The 22091-nt window shown below is 38.4% G+C and overlaps 1 protein-coding gene across 23 annotated transcripts in view; it reads left to right on the top strand.

Annotated features, from left to right (window-relative positions):
* SOX6 (SRY-box transcription factor 6) overlaps nt 1-22091 on the top strand; it is a 451795-nt gene that overhangs the window by 24861 nt on the left and 404843 nt on the right. For 2 of the 23 annotated variants that reach the window (XM_037899721.2, XM_037899722.2), the window contains exon 1: nt 14639-14860. The exons of 19 other annotated variants lie outside the window; for them this stretch is intronic. The gene's annotated coding sequence lies outside the window, so the exon portion shown is untranslated. Of the gene's footprint in view, nt 1-14636; nt 14861-22091 lie in introns of those variants that run through there. 2 more of the 23 variants (XM_037899739.2, XM_037899737.2) reach the window with 2 other exon arrangements.

Raw genomic sequence — 22091 nt, forward strand, 5'->3', positions numbered from 1 at the left:
ATGCTTAAGTTAAAGACTCTCTGTCTTACGTAGTATATCATAATGGAATGACTTATTCATTGATATTTTGCATCATTACTTTAAAAATGCAAAAAGTATGCATACACCTGCATTTAAAATGTAATTGTACATAGTGTATGTTTTAGGCCTGTTGCTCCAGTTTCAGGTGGAGGTCTACATTTCTGCATGGTTTTTGATGTAGCACATGCCTGTTCACAGAATCACAGAAATGTAGATCTTGAAGGGACCTCAAGAGGTCATCTAGTCTAGACCCCCTGTGCTGGAGAACAAGTATACCTAAACCATTCCTGACAGAAGTTTGTCGAACCTGATCTTAAAAACCTCCAATGATGGGGATTCCAGTAACCTATTCCAGCACTTAGCTATCCTTAGAGTTGGAAAGTCCCCCCCCCCATATCTAACTGACTCCCTTGCTGCAGATTAAGCTGATTACTTCTTGTCCTACTTTAAGTGGACATGCATTTGAGTCATACTCAAGTGAAACTGTGGACTGTGTGTACTGCATCTGCTATTTATTACTGTTTTACTCCTACTGCTGCTGATTGCTGCTTTGCGTGTCAAGTCATAGCACAAGTCCTCTTGCAGCTGCAGCTTTGTCCTGCCACACAGAATCCCAGATTGCAGCAACATCCTCTGGTGAACAGGAATCTCTCTGGAGCTTGCCAATACTGTTCTTGGTTAACTAGCCAGGGCTCTCACCAAACGTGTGACTCGCCTTTCCCCCCCGAGCTCTACTTCCAATTGCTTCCACAGCATGGGAGGCCTTGAATGCAGACCCCCTTTTGGGTAGTACAGTGAAGAAAGAAGTATCAGAAATCACCAGAAACTTTTAATTTCCTGGATTTTTCTGCATTTGTTTAATCCTTGTTTCTGTTCTGCGACTCAGTTATATGTTCTCATCTTGAAAACAACATTAAGTGGAGTTACACGCACACACACTGAGAGCAGAATATCCCCCCACAGTGTTTACGGCAACACCTCTAGGTGACGGCAGGCAGTAAGCTTTCTTTTTATAGAGCTCCAGATTACAGATCATTAGCTTGATATGGTAGCTCAGTGGTGCAAAGTCATTTGAATATTTATTACCCTGCTTAAGACTTTTTCTTTTCAAGTGGGAAATAAATGTGATAAGACCCCTTTCTGTCCCCTTGCTTGATTTGCTAAAGCAGGAATACACGAAACTGACTCTAAATTGTATTTCTTTGAACCACCACACTAGAGAGCAGCAACTTGGACATATTAGGCATAAAAGTGTGTTGAATGATTGATCAAGTCTGTTTAAAAAAATATTGTGAAGTCCAGCTCAAGAAAATGAGCTGAATTTTCAAACTTTGACTTGAATATAAGTGAGCTTTATAGATGTGTACTTGAATGGGGCACTGTTAGTTAAGCAAAGTACAAGTTCAAACGCCCTGAAAACTGAGCTTTGCCAACAGTCCATAGACTTTTAGAAATAGTAACAAACCAAACATTGTGTAAATGAAGGTTTTGGAAAGGAGACTATTACAATATGATTAGCAAGAAATGAAAGGCAATAGCAGGCAACAGAGAGACTGAGGCAGGCTCCTGTATTTATTTTAAAGGTAGAATGTTGTTTGTATGTTTTCATTTAGCTATTTTAAGATGTCTGTGTTTCACTTGCTACAATCACAAATTCCAGCTGTGAATAATAGGAATCATTATATGAAGGTGTAAATGGTGTATTGACTACATTTTTCAGGCTCTAACACACCTTCCTTGTTGGCAGTGGAAAGCAATGAATGAGGCATTTTATTAAAACTGGTGCTTGTGGTTCTAATCAAAGGTCACTGGTTAGCACTCACTTTTCAGTCTCAGATTTGTCTAGATGTTTGATCAGGGGGCTGCAATGAAATTATTATGACAAAGACTTTGTACTAGGAGGTATCTGTCTGCTGAAACTTGAAAGTCTTTGCCACAGTGATGCTGACAGCATGTGAACGCTGAAAGAATGTGCAAGAAATGTTATGTCTTAAAGAAACCTTTACTAAGTATCATCTTCCTTTTGTGTTACGTTTGAAATCATTTCAGTTGCTATTAAGGTACCAGTGAAAAGGTGTTTCATTGATTAAAGGTGGCGTGTGTTTTTTTTCACAGTGTACTGTATGCTTTAAGACAGTCTTCGCATTACTTACTCTGCTTAGTCCCTGCTGCACACAGCAAGTTCATTAACATGCAGATATGCAGCGATTGAAGTCAGGCTGCCTTTTACATTGGAGTTGTCTTGATATAATGAGCTTCTCTTTAATGTTCAAAAATTGTTGTTACTTTCTAAAAGGGGTTGTTTGTGAATTTCATTAAATTTAATTCCATCTTCAAACAATTTCAGTATTGTTCATTTTACTACAATTAAAATGTGTTCTGATATTTAAAACTAATTTTTTTCCCACAGATTCACTTCAGTTTTTAGGCAATGTAAGATGGGGGTTTGTTTTTAACACAGAAAGAGAAAAGCTGCTATTTAACTGATGGATTCCATATTTTAATTGGTGCCCCATGTGGAAAAACTAGAGAGCAAAAGTAGGTTACGGTTAGGTCTTATTGCTTTGCCTCTTGGACAAAGATAGACACCATTCTCCTAGGGATAGAGAGAAGTAGTACATTACCATGACAGCTACTCACCACTGCTTCATTTTCTTTGTTAAAGTAGGCCATGTGGGGGTGAAGGAGAAAAAAACACTGGTCAGGTAAGCCACTGTTGGGGGTCGGTGGGGATGAGACCCTTTATAGAAAAATGTAGTCTGTAGTTTACAGTATTTCTAGTCTGAAAAGCTCAGGAAATCTAAGTGGATACTTGCTACAAGGAGGGACTACTGCCCCAATCCAGTGCATCAGTTTCACATCTCAGCCTTCCTCCTTGTCCTGCTGTTTATTCTGATGCCGATGGCTCTTTGAGACTCTTCTTAAAAAAGAATGTGGCATGGCACCAAGGAACTGGTTCATTTGGTTTGGAGACCGTATTAAATGAAGGTGATGCCAGATTTCTGAACAGCTATCAGTAAAGGAAGAAGAGGCTGCCAGTGACCTTGACCTTTTCTGTTAATGGAGCTTCTGCAGCTCATGACAAGCTTCTACTGCCTCAGTGCTAAAGATGCTCTCATGGCATCCTGAAGAGCTGTATTGGCATTATATATTATAAGAAAGGGTTCAGGAGGTGATGAAAAACTGACCTAGCTCAATAAAAGAAGGGAGAAGGTCAAACAGCAAGGCAGTGGAAACAGGCCTGCATCAGATACTGGGTGTAGGGTTGTTTGTTTTTGATAAACCATGCAACTTTTGTAGCTGAGTTTCCAGGTCCGTTCTGTGTGAATGATGCCTGTTCACGCAATAATGGAATTGATATTTTTGGTTTGGACTTGCGGAAGATGCTCTTTAATTTCCAAGTTTTCATGAGGAAGGCATACTTCTATATGGAGCCATGTCTCTGTGGCATAGCTGTGGTGGTCTGGGACCTTGCTTAGTTATAGTGTAGAAATATAGGGAGAGGTGTTCAATGCTGTTTTGGACAACTCAAGAAGCTCCATTCTGGCTGTGGAAGTTCCTAGTTTGGAAAGGGTCTAGCTAAATTCCTGATATACCTAGAGGAAAACCCTGGTGCGGATGGGACATAGCTGTACTTTCTGTCTACACAATTGAAAGTAATTTGTATCTACTGTGAAATAAGATGTTATCTTTATACCAGCAAAAAAGAATCTCCTGCCTAACCAACCCATTGTGACAAGTGGGAATGATTAAAAATGGTACAATTCTATAAGAAGTACAAATTTATTATCTGTATTATCACTTGTCTGGACTACTCACATGGACTTCTCACTGGACTACTCACATGCTTAAAGTTTTAAGCTTGTGCATAAGTGCTTGCAGAATTGGGGTCCAAAGCATGTAAAAACTTATTAGGATCATCTCTGCCCATGCAGGATTGTTCCCTATAATAGATTTTTAGTGTCTTGTACAGTATAGTTTTAAATGTCCCATGTCGTGATGGGGCTTTCATCACTTCCCTTGGGAGAATATTCCATAGTAGTCTAATAGACTTCACTGTCATTAAATTTTTTCCTAATGTTTAATTTAATTTTCCCTCTCATAATTGTATCTCATTATTATTTTCCCTTAAACCTGCCTAAATTATTCCTTTAGTGATAAGTCCTCCATAATAATAATAATAATAAATAAGAAAGAATACACACAACTCTTAGAAGTGATCTTTTCTTTAAAAAAGAAATATGCTACAGTTTTGATTTATTTTCTTTGCAAACTAAGGCACAAATCCCACAAAGAGGAATCACACTGAATTCCCATCGAAGCTGCCGAGAATGACTTTGGAAAAAAAAGAAGTCGCTACGTTTGAATGTGCCCTTTAAATATATTTGTTCAGCGTTTCCTCTCGCTATGTAGAGATATTTGGTGGCAATTCCATTTCTTTAGTCAGAGTGTCCTTTGTATCAAAGGTCCTACTGAAGAAGCTTGAAAATTGAAAATTTCTCCTGACATTATCCTTAGTTTCTCTATTTGTTCAAAATTGCCCACCTAAATTTCAAAGCTCATGTTCTCGGTGGGTGGAAAAGCCCTCGAACATAATTTTTGTTACCCTAGATAATATCTAGAGTCATCGCGCTAGATTCTGCTACCCTTGGCCTTATCTTCTCTAGGGGGGGAAAAAGGTGTGTTGATGCATTCTGACTGTGTTAGCTAGTATTAATGTGAGTTAACAGATTAAGGTAAACCCTAGGCTCGCCCCTACTCTTTACTTGTGTGAAAACAACAAAGTGCCTTGCCTTCACAAGGATTTTACTTCATGTTATTTGTCATATATTAGCTAGCACGTGGTAAGAACACACTTTTTCCCGTAGTGCAGATATACTCTGAGGAGACCTATTGATATCAAATCAAATTAAGATCAGTGAGACTTCCTGGGTGATTAAGGGTTGGAGATGGGGATCCCTAACTGGTAGTAATTTAGTTTCAGTAAATACACATGCCAAAAAATGAAGAGCCTGATCCTGAAATCTTATCCTTGTGGATGGGCCCTCACACATATTGTGGATTCTTATGCCCATGTGGAGCCCCACTGAAGTCAAGTGGTGGTACTCTTGGGCTCCAATATCTCCCACACAGCTCCAGTTGCAAGACTGGGGCCTTAACAGATATGCGCCAGTGCATCAATAACTTTTTGGGTATATTTGAATTTTTCTTTTTAGGGATTTCTCCTCCCATCCCCCTCCACCCCCTCAAAATGACTTTTTATACTTTTTTGAGATTGTGAATTTTTAATTTTGGCTTGTGAATTTTAGTTTGGATTGTCATTTAGACAGTCAACATATTGTGTTAAGGGGTTGGTTTTTTAAAATTTTGTAGGTTGAAAATATGACTTGTTTTTAGCCATTTAAATGGTTGCATATGAAAATTTCATTGAAGTAAACTTGTCACTGCAAGCATATGCAGTGTGTCTGCTTGAAAATGACTTTATCGTTTGTAAAAATCAAATGACATTCAGTACGGATACTATGAAAAGAAAAATCAAAATAGACACCTAATTATAATTACTTTTTTTTCCTGTCATTATATCCGTACGTGCAGAACAACTGATTTGAGATTACAACGGCACACTTTTGGTAGGTACAAAGGCTTTTCCTCCCCCCACTTTTTAACATATGAAGGAAGTAATAGAATTTCTCATACTTACCTAAGCCTCAAACTTCCTCTGTCAGTAGATACTTTTGTAAATTTTATTAATTCAGGTAATCACAAATAAATAGAGAGAAACTGGTGACTAATCTGACCCACATGAAATTAAAAGAAAAAAAATCAAACCATGCCTCAGGTGTTTGTAATTCTAATTGTTTGTAAATGACTGCTGTATTCTCATTAGCATTCAGACCTCTATTTTCCTAATGTTAATCTTCCTACCCTCAAGGCTTTGTATCATAGTCACCAACCTTGTAGCTAAGAAGGCCTGGACACAGTGTACTTTGGAGGTATGTAAGTGTTGCCCCTAAATTGATCAGTATTGAGAAAAGAGAGGCATGCTTTGCCCATGGTTCCAAGAGTTCAGTGCATTGCCTTCAAAAGTCATCCCAGACCCTGTTGCCCCAAAATCTCCACAGACCCACCGCCCCATACAGTAGTACAAAGCAATGTCTCACAACTATTGTTTTTGTGAGGGTCTCTATGGTTGAACAGAGAGAAACAGAGTTATCAAATTGGTACTAATCCTCCATAATAGATTCAGTGGTTGAGCCAGAGACATACTTTCACCTCTTCCAATCCCTAATTCTGAGTCATTCTCAAATTCTCTGTCGTTCGCAACAAGCACAGAAAAATGAGATCACACAGAATGATTTCTTAGGCAAAGGAAAACAGTTTAAGATGAAAGGCTGTCTCTAGTAAATTCTTCATGGCTTGTTTGGATTAGTAGTCCATACTACCAGTTTCATTTGTAGATGGGAAGTCATGTGCTCTTACTAAAATAGCCATTCTACCTGCCGTTCTCCAAATACACTCAGGTGCAGACACACATGAAAGTGCAAAACTACATCAGTTCATAAATGGTTCTGTTTTCAGAATTAAATAATGATGTTGCACATGTCCTGTTAGTCCGCTTCAGTACATTCTTGGAGAGATGTTGCCTTCATCTTTGGAAGGAATAATATACAGTGCTGAATAAAATAAAATAGGTTTAATGTTAGACACTGATTTTCTTCAAAGCTGATCCTTCAAAAACCCAATTTGCACTGTGCCAATTACATGCCATTGGAAACACCAGTGTAAGTGCATGTGGGAAATCACCAGGGGAGGCACACAGAAAGCAGTTTATCTATGGCATGGTTTGATCAATACGGTTCTCAGGAAAAGCAAGACAAATGCAGCCCATGCTGGCCAGGGACATGGTGCTCTAACCCTGTCAGCAACAATCTGATGAAACTTGCAAACTTGAGTGCCTAAAATTATTTTCCTAAATCCATTTTTAGACCCCCTCAATAGAAATGGCCTGATTTTCAGAGGTGCTAAGCACGTACAGCTTTCATTGACTCCAGTGGGAGCTAGGGTTGCTCAGCACCTCTCAAAATCAGGTTACTTTTATTTAGTTGTCTAAATATAGATTTAGGAGCCAAACTTTAGGCACTCACATTTGGAAATGTTAGCCAGTCATGTTTAGAAACAGCCACTGTGGTTCTGATTCTAAAATAGCTAGGGTCTATAATTCAGTCTACATTGCAATTTACAACCCAATCTAGGGATCTAGATACACACATGGTTCCATTGCATATGGATGAGAGTGTATCTATCTAATAGAACCGTGTTGTAGCCACATCCCCAGATTTTAACTGCAGTATAGCTGTGGCCTTGATATGACCATTGAGGAAACTTTGGTTCAACTCGTTGGTTTATAAGCTAAAACCTGTAGAGGAAGCTGAATTGTGAATATTATAAATCTTTCAAAAGATTTTCCATAAGCGAGACTGACCTTTGTGAATCATATACATCGAATTATTGGCACTAAGAATTTGCCTCCAACACTTTTAGATTTTACATTAGGCTTTGTCTGCAAAATGTTAGCTACATACCATGTATTTCTCTGTTTTGGTTTAGGCTCAGTTTGCATTATGCTTCATAGAAATATGGGTGGGGGGTAGCTCTTTTTACCATTTAATCTCTCTGGTTCCTTTGTAATTTGTCAACAAATGCTAATTTATTCTAAAGTTTACAGTCTTAGAGACAATTTGAGGTGGTTCGACCCTCCCATTTTTGGAAATCAACTCTAGCAAATGCACACAAATATGGGGAGGAGATAGAAGGGAAAGGAGTAATTTGTTAAAATGTAAGAAAAATGTGAACTACAAATTTGGTTTACTAAATTGATTGGAATAATTCCACACAACTCATTGGAATTTTTTTCCCTAAACATAGAGAGAATAAAACACATTCTGTGTGGTCAGACCCTGCTTTCAAGAAGTTTTTCATGTCAGAAATATTTACATGCCACTACTTTTAGTTTAACACTTAGTTTAACCTAGATAAAGGTTTATGACATGCCCTGTAAACAGGAGAATACCACATAGTATAAGTGTATGTATCAAATATTACCAAAAAATTTTTCCCTGACTTAAAATGCACAAGAACTTCCTAACCTTGTCTCATCCAACATTGAAACGGACTTACTTCTGTGTGTGTGTGTGTGTGTGTGTGTTAGGGATTTATGTCAAGAGGAGGAAGGTGTGGGGGTGGGAGAGACAAGGGTGTAAACTGCCACAAAGATTCAGTTTTACACTTGTCAAATTATTTGTAGGATTTTCAATAAAATTTGCTGTGGAAACGCACACAAAAATCCTGTTAGTAACCACACTAGGGATGGCAATGATAAGACATGTACAGTCCTAAAAGCGGTGGCAATGTTGCTGAACCAGGGCATGTAGTGGAGTAAAATCCTGGGCCAGACATGGCTACCAGCACGGTGGTGTGCAAATAGATGGAACATATCCCAGGAGCAGCTTTCCACAGGTAGATGAGAGAGTGATGAGTAGTTATGTTTGTCCTTACATTTCCTGTGTTTCCCTACGTGTTGCTTTCTGATAAAAAGTTACTGCTTTCTAGAACAGTCCTGGACTTTGGTTTGTTCTGGACTCAGTGGGAAAAGCACTGGACTTCAGCCACTGTTTTTTTTTTTTTTAAGTACTCTTGTTATATTGGAAAAGAATGTTTTAGGCAAATGTAATTTTGTTTTAGCTTACCTTGCAGTTCTTTGTTTGCTAGATAGTATCCAGAAATGTTGGTCCTGAGGTCAGGCTTCGGGCTGTAAGGAAGGTAGGTCTAGGGCTGGGGTTACCACACTGTGGTACGCATACCTCGGGGGTACACAAGACATCTCTGGGTGGTATGCGGGAGAAATTGTGAAATGGTGGACTTTTATATATTAATTATTTTATTGATTGCATTTTCATAATAGGCTACTCAGATGAAGCGCTAAAACTCTGTGGGAATTTGTTACATAAAGCATGGTAGTAAATTTACTTCAAGATGTACCAGTGAGAATACAGATACCCAGCCCTCCTCACCTCCAATCACTGTACAGCACAGGTTCAGTTGCCCAGCAGCAGTCCAGTGTAACTGAGTTCGGAACTTTGGGGTTTTTTTTCCAGTTGTGTACATCACACTATAATTATATCTGTACATATAGGTTTATGGAAATATGGACAGATGGCTAAAGACAGATATTGTTAAGAAGAACACACAAAGTATCAGTGAAGAGAAGGATAGGGCAGCTGGTAGATCTGGAAGGGGTATGCAATAAGTAAAGTTTGGGAACCCTTGGTCTAGTGGCATCGTCTTGTCAGAGAAGACTAGGGAAAAGGCATGAGCCATTTCTCAGTTTATCCTTCATCTTTTGAAATCATTGGACACCATTTAAAACTAAAATTAAAATACAACTTAAACAAAAATTACATTCACCTTAAAAACACTGAAAATTTTATATTCCATATACATATGGAATCTTTACTAGAAATCTGCCCAGAGTATTAAAACAAGGCTGAATGAAAAACACAAAATTGAACACTATAGAGTGCTTGTAAATGTTGGCCTTCTTTAGCATTAAACTGTATAGGAACTGTATTTTAAGTAGGATGATATACGCAGGGGAATTATATATGACAAAAATAAAATATTGGATTCACTAGAGTAAAAATATCATATGCACACTTGATGTGGAAACCATAAAACTCTATTGTTCGAGCAATGGCGCAGTATATAGCTCACACTTAACAGGGAGCAGTTGAACTGGTTTCTCTTTCAGACTATTGTGCAAGGATTTAATATTTTCTGACTGTCTGACACCGGGGCTGAATTATGCCTCTACTTTAGCTTAGAGTCAGGATTTGACCAGGGTGCCTAACTGCTTCTAGGCTATCATGATTTGCTATTACACTAATGACAGGAATTACTAAATATCTTTGCCACCTTATTGGCCATTTAAAGTACTTAAGATATCTAAGTGCATGCATGCTTTTAGGAGGTTTTGTCTGGATCAACATTTCAAAATACAGTTCAAAAGAACAGTGTAGAAATTTTTAAATCAAGCCATGATTTATAGTATTATTTTTATAAGTAGCAACCACAAAAATAATCATGTTACTGGAGCCAGTATTTTGAAATGGTAGGATCTAATGTATGAGGTTATTGCATATGAATGGAGAGATATGCTATTGCAATGATATATTTTTATTACTTGCTTCTGTTTTTATTAAGGATGATGAAAACCTTGTGTCTGGCCCTGTGAACAAAATTAATGCGACCTTTTATGTGACCCACCTGTTGGGCTTTCACAATTGATAATAGTAACCTCATGTTAGGGTGATCTGGAGAATAACAGTGTGCCACCACCATAGAAGATAACATTTGTGTTTCTGTAGCTTTGAATTTATATATATATTCGGTTCAGGCATGGAATTAAAGAAAAACATTTTATCTAACAAAATATTTTGTTAAGGAAAAAATATTATTGAACAGCATGTTCTAGACAAATGCCTATTTTCAGGGGCTTGCATCTTAGCTGTACATTTGGCCAAAAAAGCTACAGATCTTCAGAAATTTTTTTAGCTAATTGTATCATTTGTGTGTGTTTTGCGGGGGAAAAGAAATCCAACTGGCTATTTTTAAAGTTCCTAGAGTGTGGAAAGTTTTTAAAAAAAAAAAAAGTTGTGAGGTTTAGATGCATATTTTGCCATCTCGTTTACTTGTAACATAGGAAAAAATAAATACTGGGTATAAAGTCAGTAATATTAATCTCTTTTGAGGGAAAATGTGAAAAAGCTGGAATGGTTCGAAATGAGATTATTTGTACATGTATATTTATGTCCTGATTCTACAAACACTTAGGCATGCCAGTAACTTTACACATGAGTGGTCCCAATGAGTAGTTCTAGGGTGTACTAGGGTAAATATAATTTTGTCTCTCACTGGGACTACTCACATGCATAAAGTTATGTGCATAAGTATTTGCAGGATCAGGGCCTTGATTTCAAAGGGATTTTTTGCACGTGTTTTTGAAGTTCATGCGCAGCTGCTGGATTTGATCAACAGACCAGAAAGGCTCTTTTCCTTTGGAGCCCTTACGGTTTATCTGGTCAATGGGCCGCAAGCTAAAAAGGATTTACACATTGGGTCAATGATCCATGAAATAAGAGGGATTTCCACAGTGTCTTTCAGTGAGGAGTTACGGTTCAGCCAAACAATATGCATTTTCAAAATGAACATGTGCCAAAATACATGCCTGTCAAAGTACAGTGTAACTGCTCTATTGGAGAATAGTGTCTAATAATAGAGTCAGTATCCAAGTGATGTATAATGCATGTAACAAAAAGCTTGCAATTTCTGCCCATGGTTTTATTTTTTATTTTTAAAATGTGTCACTGTATACGTTGTACGCACCCATAAGAAAAACACATTTAATATTATCCTAAATAAATCAATAAAAATTCATGTCTAGTCCTTAACCAGTTAACCCAATAGGAATATCAGTACTATCCCAACCCTGAAATCCAAGTATACTGTTCTCACCCTCCCTCTTCCAAAAACCTAGGTAAATAGATGGCCTGTACAGTATGCCTTGAAGATCAGTAGATTCTGCCTTTGTTACAAGAAGAGTTGAGTGTGCTTAAATGAAAGTGTCCTGCCACCAACCTTATCATGGTTAAACCATGGGACTGTCAGCTTGAGTGCCTCCTGATAGCAGCTGCTAACTTAGTTATAACATGGGGAGAGCGGTGGCCTACTCAGTAGCAAGGGCCTGATCAAAAGCCCCTTTGAAGTCAATGGAAAGATGGCTATTGACTTAAATGGGCTTTGGAACCGGCCCTTAATTACTAGGTATTCAACCAGCCAAATAACAAGTGTCTTATTGCTTAATTGCATACAGTGGTGACCTTAAGCCTATGACCCTTATGCAGATTGCATAGGCCCCTTGATTTCCAGCAGCCCCATGCCACAATCAGATCCTCTAGTAAAGCAGTGTCTCAGATTCTTCATCCTTTGTATCATCTCTTGCCTTAGGCTTCTGACTTGATAAGATTCAGTTCAACTCCTCCTCATAGCTTCCTGCGATCTGGCTTGTATTCAGAAAGCCTTTGCTCTGACATCTATCAGCAAAAGCTATTGCAGGAATGAACTGGGGTGTGTGTGTGTGTGTGTGTGTGTCCATGGTTTTACTTTATTTATTTATTTATTTATTTATTTTAAGGGAGAGGTTTCCGATTGCAAAGTAGGCCCACATAGCCTGTTCATAAACCCTGAAAATGCCCCAGGACCAGCAGGAATCCAGGCCCATCCACAAAGAGGCCGCGTCTCTGCATGTAATCCTTTTCAGCGTGACTCCATTTGAGTTGTGCTAGCAGGAACTCTTTGGCCTTAATGGGAGATCTTCACTGCAGAGGAGGCTTTACAGGGAAGGCAGGGAAGCCTGAAGCTGTATTGTCTTGTCTAGTAATCTCCCTAGGGCCATTAAAGGGGGAGGTGAGGTAAGTCCCTCTTGGTCTGCTGTCTCTTCCCCATCCTGCTTGTCCCTGCCCTCTCCTGCTGCATGAATCCCCAGATGTGTGAGAAGGCCTTTTGGGGGGACACTGCCACGGAAAGGGGACTGTTCTCTGTGCAGGATGGCAGAGCGAAAATGACCCTATTCCTTACATAGGACTTCTAAAAGTTTACCATGGCTTAGCTTGGACAATGAGTGAGATGATAGGGTATTTTCCTTGAAAGTGCGGTACTATTAGCATTGGCTGCAGCCAGCCATACTGCGAGTAGGTGATGTGTAAACTTCCTCACACGGCTCTGCTAGCTCTCCTTTTTCCTGAACTGCAACATCTCCTGTTTCACTTGCGGACCTCTTAAAGAGATTGTCTATAGTGACAGATTATGTAGTTGGCTTCACTCCTGTGTCCTCCTCACGCACAAAGACGCTAGGAAATTTCAGACCTGTTTTTCAGCAGTGGTGTAGCTGCAGCTGTCTAGGCTCAATTTTTCCACAACAGGTAACTGCAGAGCTGCTGTGCGCTGCTGTTGAGCAAGTATGAAATTTTATAGTATAGACAGACCCAAGGAGGAGAACAAATTAAATAACCTTCCTTTCACAGGTTTTTGATGGACAGCTATTTGGCTATGGTTTCCCTTTTGGTCTGTGGATGAGGCCTGACGGTGGGGTCAGGAAAAGCAGAGAAGGGCCAGATCTGCATCTGCTTTTAACCTCTCTTCCTTGGCTTTTGCCTTTACTTATCATATCATATTTCTGTTTAGTTTGTAACTCTGTGTGGCAGGACCTCTGGCTTAAATTTTCAAATGGATTAATCATTTTGGGAGCCTCAATATTTGAGACACTTTTAAGGGGCCTGATTTTCAAATGGTGGGTACTCTGCACTTTCTGAAAGTCCTACCTCTATAAGGTGTCTCAAAATGGGCACCCCAAATCCTTGGTAACTTTTGAAAATTTAGGCCTATGTCTTTTATTTACCTTAAAGGCATCCAGTCCTTAATAAAGATATCAAAAAAGCAAACTGCAGATTGGCATTAGTTTAAGCAGATAAGCACTACTTCTTTCCACACAAAAAATACCAATGTTAGTTGAAAATTTTAATTCAGTCATTTTCATTTATTGGAAATATTTCTATCAGCCATTCATCTAATATTATTAAGTATTAAGAGAAGGATGTTCTCTCCAGCTCTTTTCCCTGTTGTGTCCTTATTGCAGTAATTATCAAAACCATTTGAAGAGTTTAATTTAAACTCAAATGGTTCTCCATAGAATAAACAGAATATCTCACCTGTGAAGGATGATTACATTTTAAAAATTTATTATAAAGGAAGGACCTTCATAATTAACAGGTCTCCTACTTGTGTTTCTCATGTGGGAGAAACCAGACATGTTTCAGGTCTGAAAAGAAAATCTTACTACATTTGAACACTGCCATGTGCTGCCATTTCATTTCCTGTATCATTGGGACTAAAGGGTAAGTGTTAAAGGTTCATCTTGATCATTCATCTTGGCATCTGTTGCTATTTTTGTTCTTTTTGTTTGCTGAGCACTGATGATGGGCTGGGTGCTGTGCAAAACACAAATGAAGACTGTCAAGCTGTCTAGAGTAGCTCATGAGCGTTAGTGCCAACCTCAGGGCACATGGTCAAGGAACAGGGCACAAACCCCAAACTGGTGGTATGTTCTATAGTGAAGACCCACTAAATCGACGGCAAAGCACTCTCCGGTCGACCCCAGTACTCCAGCGGAACAAGAGGAGTAAGGTAAGTCGACGGGAGAGTGTCTCCCATTGACCCAGCACAGTGTAGACACTGCAGTAAGTCGACCTAAGCTACGTCGACTTCAGCTACGTTATTATTCACGTAGCTGGAGTTGCGTAACTTAGGTCGACTTACTGAGGTAGTGTAGACGTAGTCTTAGTGGACGGTGATAGCTTAAAATTCTATTCCATCTTTATGAGCATTACCCCATCCCCTCTCATATGTGGCTTGGGCTATGGCCTGGCTGTTTGAGCTGTGTGATCTTTCTGAGAATTTCACTTAAATGTCTTAGGTGGACGAGTCTAATTGAATACCAATAAAGATGGAGGAGTAAATCTTGCCCCCTGCTCTTCTGCGCCTTGAGTGTCTCCCTGGCAGCAAAACCAAAGCAGATCAGCGTTACAACGGAGGGCATGATTGCAGAAGGGTGGCACAAAAGGAATGCGGTGTAGCTCATGGAATTCAGTGCAAAGCCAGAGGATTCACTGATGCAAGCTACTTTTACTTTCCTCACAACCCTCACAGAGCATGTGTAATGATTATGGTGGGTACTGTGGCTTTAAGTTCTTCTCTCCCTCTCCCTCCATGCCCTCTCAGGAATTATCTAGCGCACAGACAGCTAATCAGTCTGGGTACTGCCTGAGTGGATTTGATCCTGAGTGAGGGTTGCAGGATTGGGTCCTTCAATGATAATAGGAATTATCTAGGCTATGAAGAGGCCTCCACCCTCACCTATTCATAATTTCATTAAATGAAGTATTCAAATATAGTCTCTTATCTATATGTTATATGCTTTATTTATATGTTTAAAACTACAAATTTCCATTTATTCCTAAACGCTGAAAAGCCTTTGTTAGTGGCCTGAAATAGTTCTGTACTTTAACAATATGCTGCCCTTGTTATTTCTGAGATTTCTTACACAAACTTAGCTATTTTCTTAATGTCAGTTTTATTTTTTTATTTTTATATTTTGCTGCCTTTGGAGTAGTATATACAATGGACCGCTGGAGTATGTTTCAGTTTGCTATTTACTGAATGTTTCTTGGGATACATATTGCTCGACTGACAAGTTCAAGCAGCCTAGATAGTAAATTTTTCAGCAGCTCAGAAAATACCAAGGCCAGAATTTTAAGTGGATTGCTAATTTTGTGTGCCTTAATTTTTGGTGCCCAGTTTGTAATACTTTAGGCATGATTTACAGGCATGAGGGTATCTCAAGATGAGCACCAGGAACACTTCTGAAAAATTGGCTGCATTAATTTGTGGGGGAATTATTTTTTTTAATACCTACTGCCATTTGGTGCAATCTGGTATATTCCAAACAGCAAAATAATTTGCTCCTAACATGTATCTATGAACCAGTGACAAACTCATCCCTGTCAGGGTTGGTTTAATAACAGAAAGCAGGGGGGAGGGAAGAAAATAAACTCCTTCAGTGGAAGGGAAATTTCTCCTTCCCCATCCTCCATTCAGAACCTGCTTGTACTACTTCAGATCTTCTGGCATTTTTCTGGCACAGTATACAGTACTTATTCTACAGCACCATGTGTGCTTAGGGTGTTCTGTCTACCATATACTCCATGTTACAAGAATTTTATTGTAATATTTTGAGATTCAGCTGTCTAATATTTTTTTTAAAAAAATCTAACTTACTAGATCTCTCTTGCATTTGTTTCTCCTTCTTTGCTTTCCTTAACTTCATCTTTCTTTTTCTTGAATAACTTTGGGTATCTTTTACTCTTTCATTTTCAATATTCTCTCTCTCCTCCCCATGCTCCCTTTCTCTAAGGTGTGTTCTCTCCTTTCAAAGGGATTCGATGGCTTTAATGTTCCTCATGTATTCCTGATAGTTTGTATGAAACACAGGATCAAAAAAACAAAGCCAAATCTGCAATCCTTGGTCTAACAAAAGTTACAGTGGCTTGAATGGGATTTTTGCCTTCACAAGGAGAATGGGACTTTGCTTCTAGACTTTCTTAGGCTTTCCATACTTTAGGAAATATTTATACTCATGTTTTTCATTTGTTGAACAACTTTTCATTCAGAAATACTGCCTGTGCATTTGGTCAGCTGTGAATGTAGAATGTGGATGTGTTTGTGGCAACTCGTTATATAATTTATGGGTAGAGAGTTGTTAACCACAAAATTACAAAAAATCATCCACTGTCATATGGATGAACTGGCTCAGTTTTATGCTGTCTGTCCATCAAAAGGGCCAACAAAGTTTTTGTTCTGATCCAACAGTCAAATAACTAGTAAAGTCTACTGATGCTTGAACATGAACAACACAATAATTTGGTGAGACTGATATGGCTCAGTGTAACCTGATCATTTCTGGATCAATTGATTCTATTCTAGTTTAATTTACCATATGATCGACTTGAAGCTCTGAATTATAGGAAAATATCCACACTGAGCTTAGTTAAAAATAGCTTTGTCACTTCAGTATAGATGTTGTACAGACAGAGAATGAGGTAGATACAGCCTGATAAACATGAGGGGAGTGAAGAACAAGCATCCCTCTTCAGGTTAAATGTGTTTTGCTATTGGCAGACTTCAGTTTTTATGTTTGAAGCTTAGAAAAGGCATTGTGTACTTTCTTGTACTTTGTATTATAATTACCTCTTAGGCAAGAAGGGACTTCAAATACAGAATATAGCTGTGTGGAATAGTTTACCACAAGATAACGGAAAATTTTAGCCACCCGGGCTATGCCACTCAGGAGCTTCCCTCTCTACCCCCCCCCAAATAGCAAAGACTTTCCAATTATTTAAAAAACAGAGGATTTTGGACAGTTTAGGAGTGTTAGCCTCCATACCTAAGCCTTGCAGGCTTGCGAAGCTTTTCTAATTCATGGATGCTAGTGCTAGCATCCTATGGTTCACATACAGCTCTAATTCTAATTGACTTGGCAGTTATTTCTTAAATGGCCTAATTTTACATATGATTAGCTTTTAATTCTTGAATAACAATACAAACTGCATGAATTATATTACTAGAAAAGCATGTTAATACACAAGATATGATTAACAGTAACTACTAGAATGGATGATGGTGGGCATAAGTGCACATTTTGCTCACCTGTGTGCAACCCTTTGGCTTCAGTGGGAGATGTTCACATTGAATCACGTTCTGTTGAGGGAAGAATTTGTCCCAAAGTGGAAAGTGTACCAGAACATACAGGATGTAACTAAGAAAGAAAACAATGTTTCAGTGAAAAGCAGCCTTAAGGATCAAACCTATCCCCATCTGTCTTTTGCATACAGGTATTGATGGACTAATCCATGGCTGTGGAAGGCCCTAGAGGCACTTGAACTGGTGCGTTCCTGCTGTGTTGGGGAGGATTTGGGAAACCTGTGCCAGAATTCTGCCCTCCTTTGGGGGTCAGAATAAGGCAGGCAAATGTATCTGCTGCTATGGACATACAGTAGCATTCCCTTGCTCTGAATAGAATGGGGTGAAGAAGCAGCCATGTCATGGCTTCATGATGAAGAAAGAGAATTCCGTATCCAAACCCCCATGCCCTGTGAGATCCCTCCATTTGTCAAATCTGGCAACTTAGGGTTAGTGGGCAGGAAGAATTTAACTTTTAAAACATTTGTGATGTAATGGTCTACTATAGTAAGTAACTGGTTGTATGGGATTTGTTTCAAAAATATGTTGAAAAGAGTCACCAGGTTTACAATAGAAGTAGCACAAATCACATAGTTAATTTTTCATTGAGATTCTCTTTGATAAGGAGATGTTTGAATGCCAGTGTTTATGGTTATTTGGGCAGACTCTTTTAATTCCTGTGCCATTTGGTTTCTTTTTCTTTGACTCCTCTCTGGGCTGATGCAACATGATGTTGCATAGCATTGTGAAGACACGAGATCAGGAATGTTGCTGTGCTTATGCAGGGAGACCTTGGCCCAGCGTATCCTGCTAGTGGCTTTCTTCCTTTAACTTAATGGTTCTAAAATAGGTATAGATTTTATGAAATGTTGGCAAATGGCATAGACTTCAGAAAATCATGTGTAAGTTTAGACAGCAGAATATGGCTGATATGTGAATTTGTTCTTTTGCACATTTCTTATAAGCTCTCTTAACTATGATGATAAAACTGAAAAACCGTAGAAAATAAGTAAGCCATGTACTTTTTTGGTCTTTAAATTTTGATATTGGGGAATCTGCTATGAGATATTTTTATAAAAGCAAGGATGTAAAGTGAAGCTTGTTTTTGCAAGCAACTGCCCACGGCTGAGATGGATTGTTTTTTGTTTTTTGGGTTTTTTTTGGAATGACACCCAGTGAGATGCGACACTCATGAAGTCAAATATTTGTTTACTTGCTCATATATTACATTCTGGCTGTCTCAAAGCTTGTTTTATTAGGATGGTTACACTGTAATTTTGTAATGTAATTTTGCAGGTTGCCATAAACATTTGAGATGGTGTATTAATCCATTTGAGTACAGTGGCAATTATTCTTTAAGCACCAGTCTGTGTTAGAGAGTATGACAGGTAACCATACGCTGTAGTTTCAGCTATTGCAGTGATAATCTTAGACTCTAGTTGTGGAACTATTTTTCCACATTAGGGACTCTCTTGATGCTGAGTATAAAATAATCCTAGTAAGGCATCTTTGGTACATTAAGACATTTGCCTGCAGTCTTCATCTTACTTATACTTCTGCTAGCAGAGCCAAATAGCCATGATTTCATTACATGATGTTTTATTTTGGACATTTTGTCCCTATTACTACTTTTTGCAAAGTCTTGATTTTAAGTTTCTAACTCCAAGATTTGTACATAATATGGTACATGGAACAACCAAAAGTGGTCAGTGAATCAAAGTGGGAAAAATCCCATGCATCAGATGTTATTGTTCACATTGTGCTGTTGCCATCAGGTGCTAAGGTTCTTTCCAGTGGGCCAACAGCATCACTACCCTGTCTTCTCTCTCATTCATGCTGTTAATGTTCAACTTTTAATTTAAGATAAGAGAGTTTGTTTTATTTCTGTGTCTTTTTTTTTCTTTTTGGAATTTATTTGAACTTTGAGGCTGCTGATGCTTTCTTTCTTTCTTTCTTTCTTTCTTTCTTTCTTTCTTTCTTTCTTTCTTTCTTTCTTTCTTTCTTTCTTTCTTTCTTTCTTTCTTTCAAGTTTTCCTTGGTTAGGGCTTAGCATATTACTTTGTCTACTTTTCTTTTTCCAGCATCTTCTCCAGTGATTTAATATCTCTTCCACTATCTCATATATACTCTTGTCTGTCACTAATAAGTACACTACATTAATGTGCACTAGGGAACTTTTAGTGCATGCCAGCAGAGTCTGCATGAGCCAGTGAGTATGCGACACCCTGATCACATTAGAATTTACATCCCTCTAATGCTGACTAATGAACAGTGTAGATAAACCCTTAGTCTCAAAATCACCTAATCTGCTCATCTTGGCATTGACCGAAGTGGTCATCTATAAAAACTAGTAAGCAGAAGTTGTTGAGACTGGAGGGTTCTTGTTTTAGTGGTACAATATTAAGGATACTCCTAATAATGTGGCTCCAGTCAGACTTACATCAGCTGGTGACCTATAATGCTGTAGCCTTTTGCAGATTAATGGACACTTAATGGAAGTCTGTTCTCAATGTCCTCAAAAGCAACTTGAATTTCCAGATTTGAGACTTTCCTCCTGTTTTATTGATCACTATTACTTTTTATTAAATTCAGCTGAGTTCTGTTTTTTCTTTTTATCCACACTTCACAGGGAATGCTGAGGATAATGCCATTGTCACTTAAAGGTTTTGACTTTCAGTCATAAACTTTCCTGAGTGAAATTAATAAAATAAATGAAGGGTAGGAGATCTTCAAGAAAGATATATTTTATAGTGTTTTCTGTGGTCTAATATGTGTTCTTATTGTCTCTTCATCTTCTCTAGTTCTTTTTAATAACCAAGAGCCAAAGTAAAATTGAGTGGGAGATTATGATGCAATGGTCTCATTCTGAATGTTGTTTTGCAACACTTTTGGCTTTTGCTCTTGTAATACATTGACTTCTGGTGAGTTAGTAGCTTGACTTCAGGGCCAGACATCATGAAGCAAACAGTTTTGAACTTAGGCAGTTCACTTCAGTCCTTGTCATCAGCTTTGACTGAGTCACTATTCTCTGAATCACCATTTCAAAGAGGAGGAGAAGAATAACCAAATTGGCAACAGGAGTTTTGTGTGTGGACGTGAGGACAGCAGCTGACTTGTCAATATTGTATTTGCCAGAATATTCATGCATAGGTTTCTGTTTCACTAGGAGATGTCTGAGTACAACCAGAGTTCTGGTGAGCTGAAATCTCCATTTGAGGCTTTGGCAAGATGATGTCTTCTTGGAGATGCACTGGCATTTTGCTTACTGAAAAAAAAAAAATGACTCGTGTCTACCAACTGCAAGTGCCAAGTCAAAATGTTTTCCATATTTTGGTAATTGTGCAGAGGGAACACCAGATGGTTCTGATGATGAAACTCTTTTGGGTGGGAACATCAAGGCTCTAGGAGAGGTAAACTCCAAAGATCTCTAATGATCAAATTCTATACCTACATGTTTTTCTATCACAGTGGAAAAGGCAAACTCAGAGACAGGGAGGGAAGACTCTGGACCATAGCAACAATGTTAACGTGGTCTGACCTGGTTAAGAGCGATCTTCCCACACAGAAGAATTGCAGGGCGATAAGACTGACCCTATCTATTAAGTGAGCAAGTACAGTAACAGAAACATACAGCTTACTTGTTTGAATGCTAAAGGGTAGTTTACTTCATTGAAATAAAACTATGTAATTAAAGACAAATTGTTGATTGATTTCTGCTTGCTTCTGTAATGCTAAAATTCTGTTTCTAAGAAATTCCAGACAGGCCTAAAGGCTGAATATCAGATGTTTGCCTGTCTCAGTCATATATTAGTTTGTAATAGAGCCTTTTGTGACTTCTGTCACCTTCTTTTCCAGAGAAGTAGCCCTTGTTCTTCACTTAGTGCCCTTTTCTCCATGCAAATTATGTTCTATAAAACAAAGATCCTGCTTTTTATGTTGTCACATCACAGTGAGGAACAAAACCAAAAATACTTTTGGGTCATGTCTTCAGAGCATGTTATTTAGTCTGCCACAGCAGAGGCTTGCTGCAAAGTGTAGCTGTTTTTTCCATTATGGGAGTGGATGTTGAGTAGTGTATCAGACATGATGGATGGAAGAATCTTTTGTTGGCATTGAGCCACTTTGTACTTTTTTTTGTTTAATTATTATTTTAAATTTTGTACATTCACTAAGTCAGTATAGTTACAGACACTGTTCACCTCACTCTGAATGATGTGGCTTCATATTTTTTATTTCTAATACCTTTTTTCTAGCATTCTTACCTATTTCGCAAAATTTTGTATGGCTTATATCCAGACTCTGCCTTCCTTGCCCACAGTGATTAGTACCTTACTTATGTTGAGTAGGCTTATTGATTTTGAAGAGTTTTCTTGTGTTAGTGTACTGCTGAATTGGTGAAATTTTCTCTTGTGCAGAGGGCCATGTAAGGACTGTACATTGCTTAAACATGCATTGAGGGCCTCAAAATATGGCTGAAGTGGTGCATAAACTTTGTGCTCGTCCTCTGCACTGGTGTGAATTTAATCCAAAGTGAATATGGGTCTTTAATTGGTTACTGTTGGTAAAGTACTTTGAGATTCTAAGTTGAAAAGTGCTATATATGTGCAATATGATGTTGTTAGTTATTGTGGTGCAATGAATTATTAGATTTTTAGAAGCTC

The sequence above is a fragment of the Chelonia mydas genome, chromosome 6, assembly GCF_015237465.2.
Source record: "Chelonia mydas isolate rCheMyd1 chromosome 6, rCheMyd1.pri.v2, whole genome shotgun sequence".
In the NCBI taxonomy this organism is placed as follows: Eukaryota; Metazoa; Chordata; order Testudines; family Cheloniidae; genus Chelonia; species Chelonia mydas.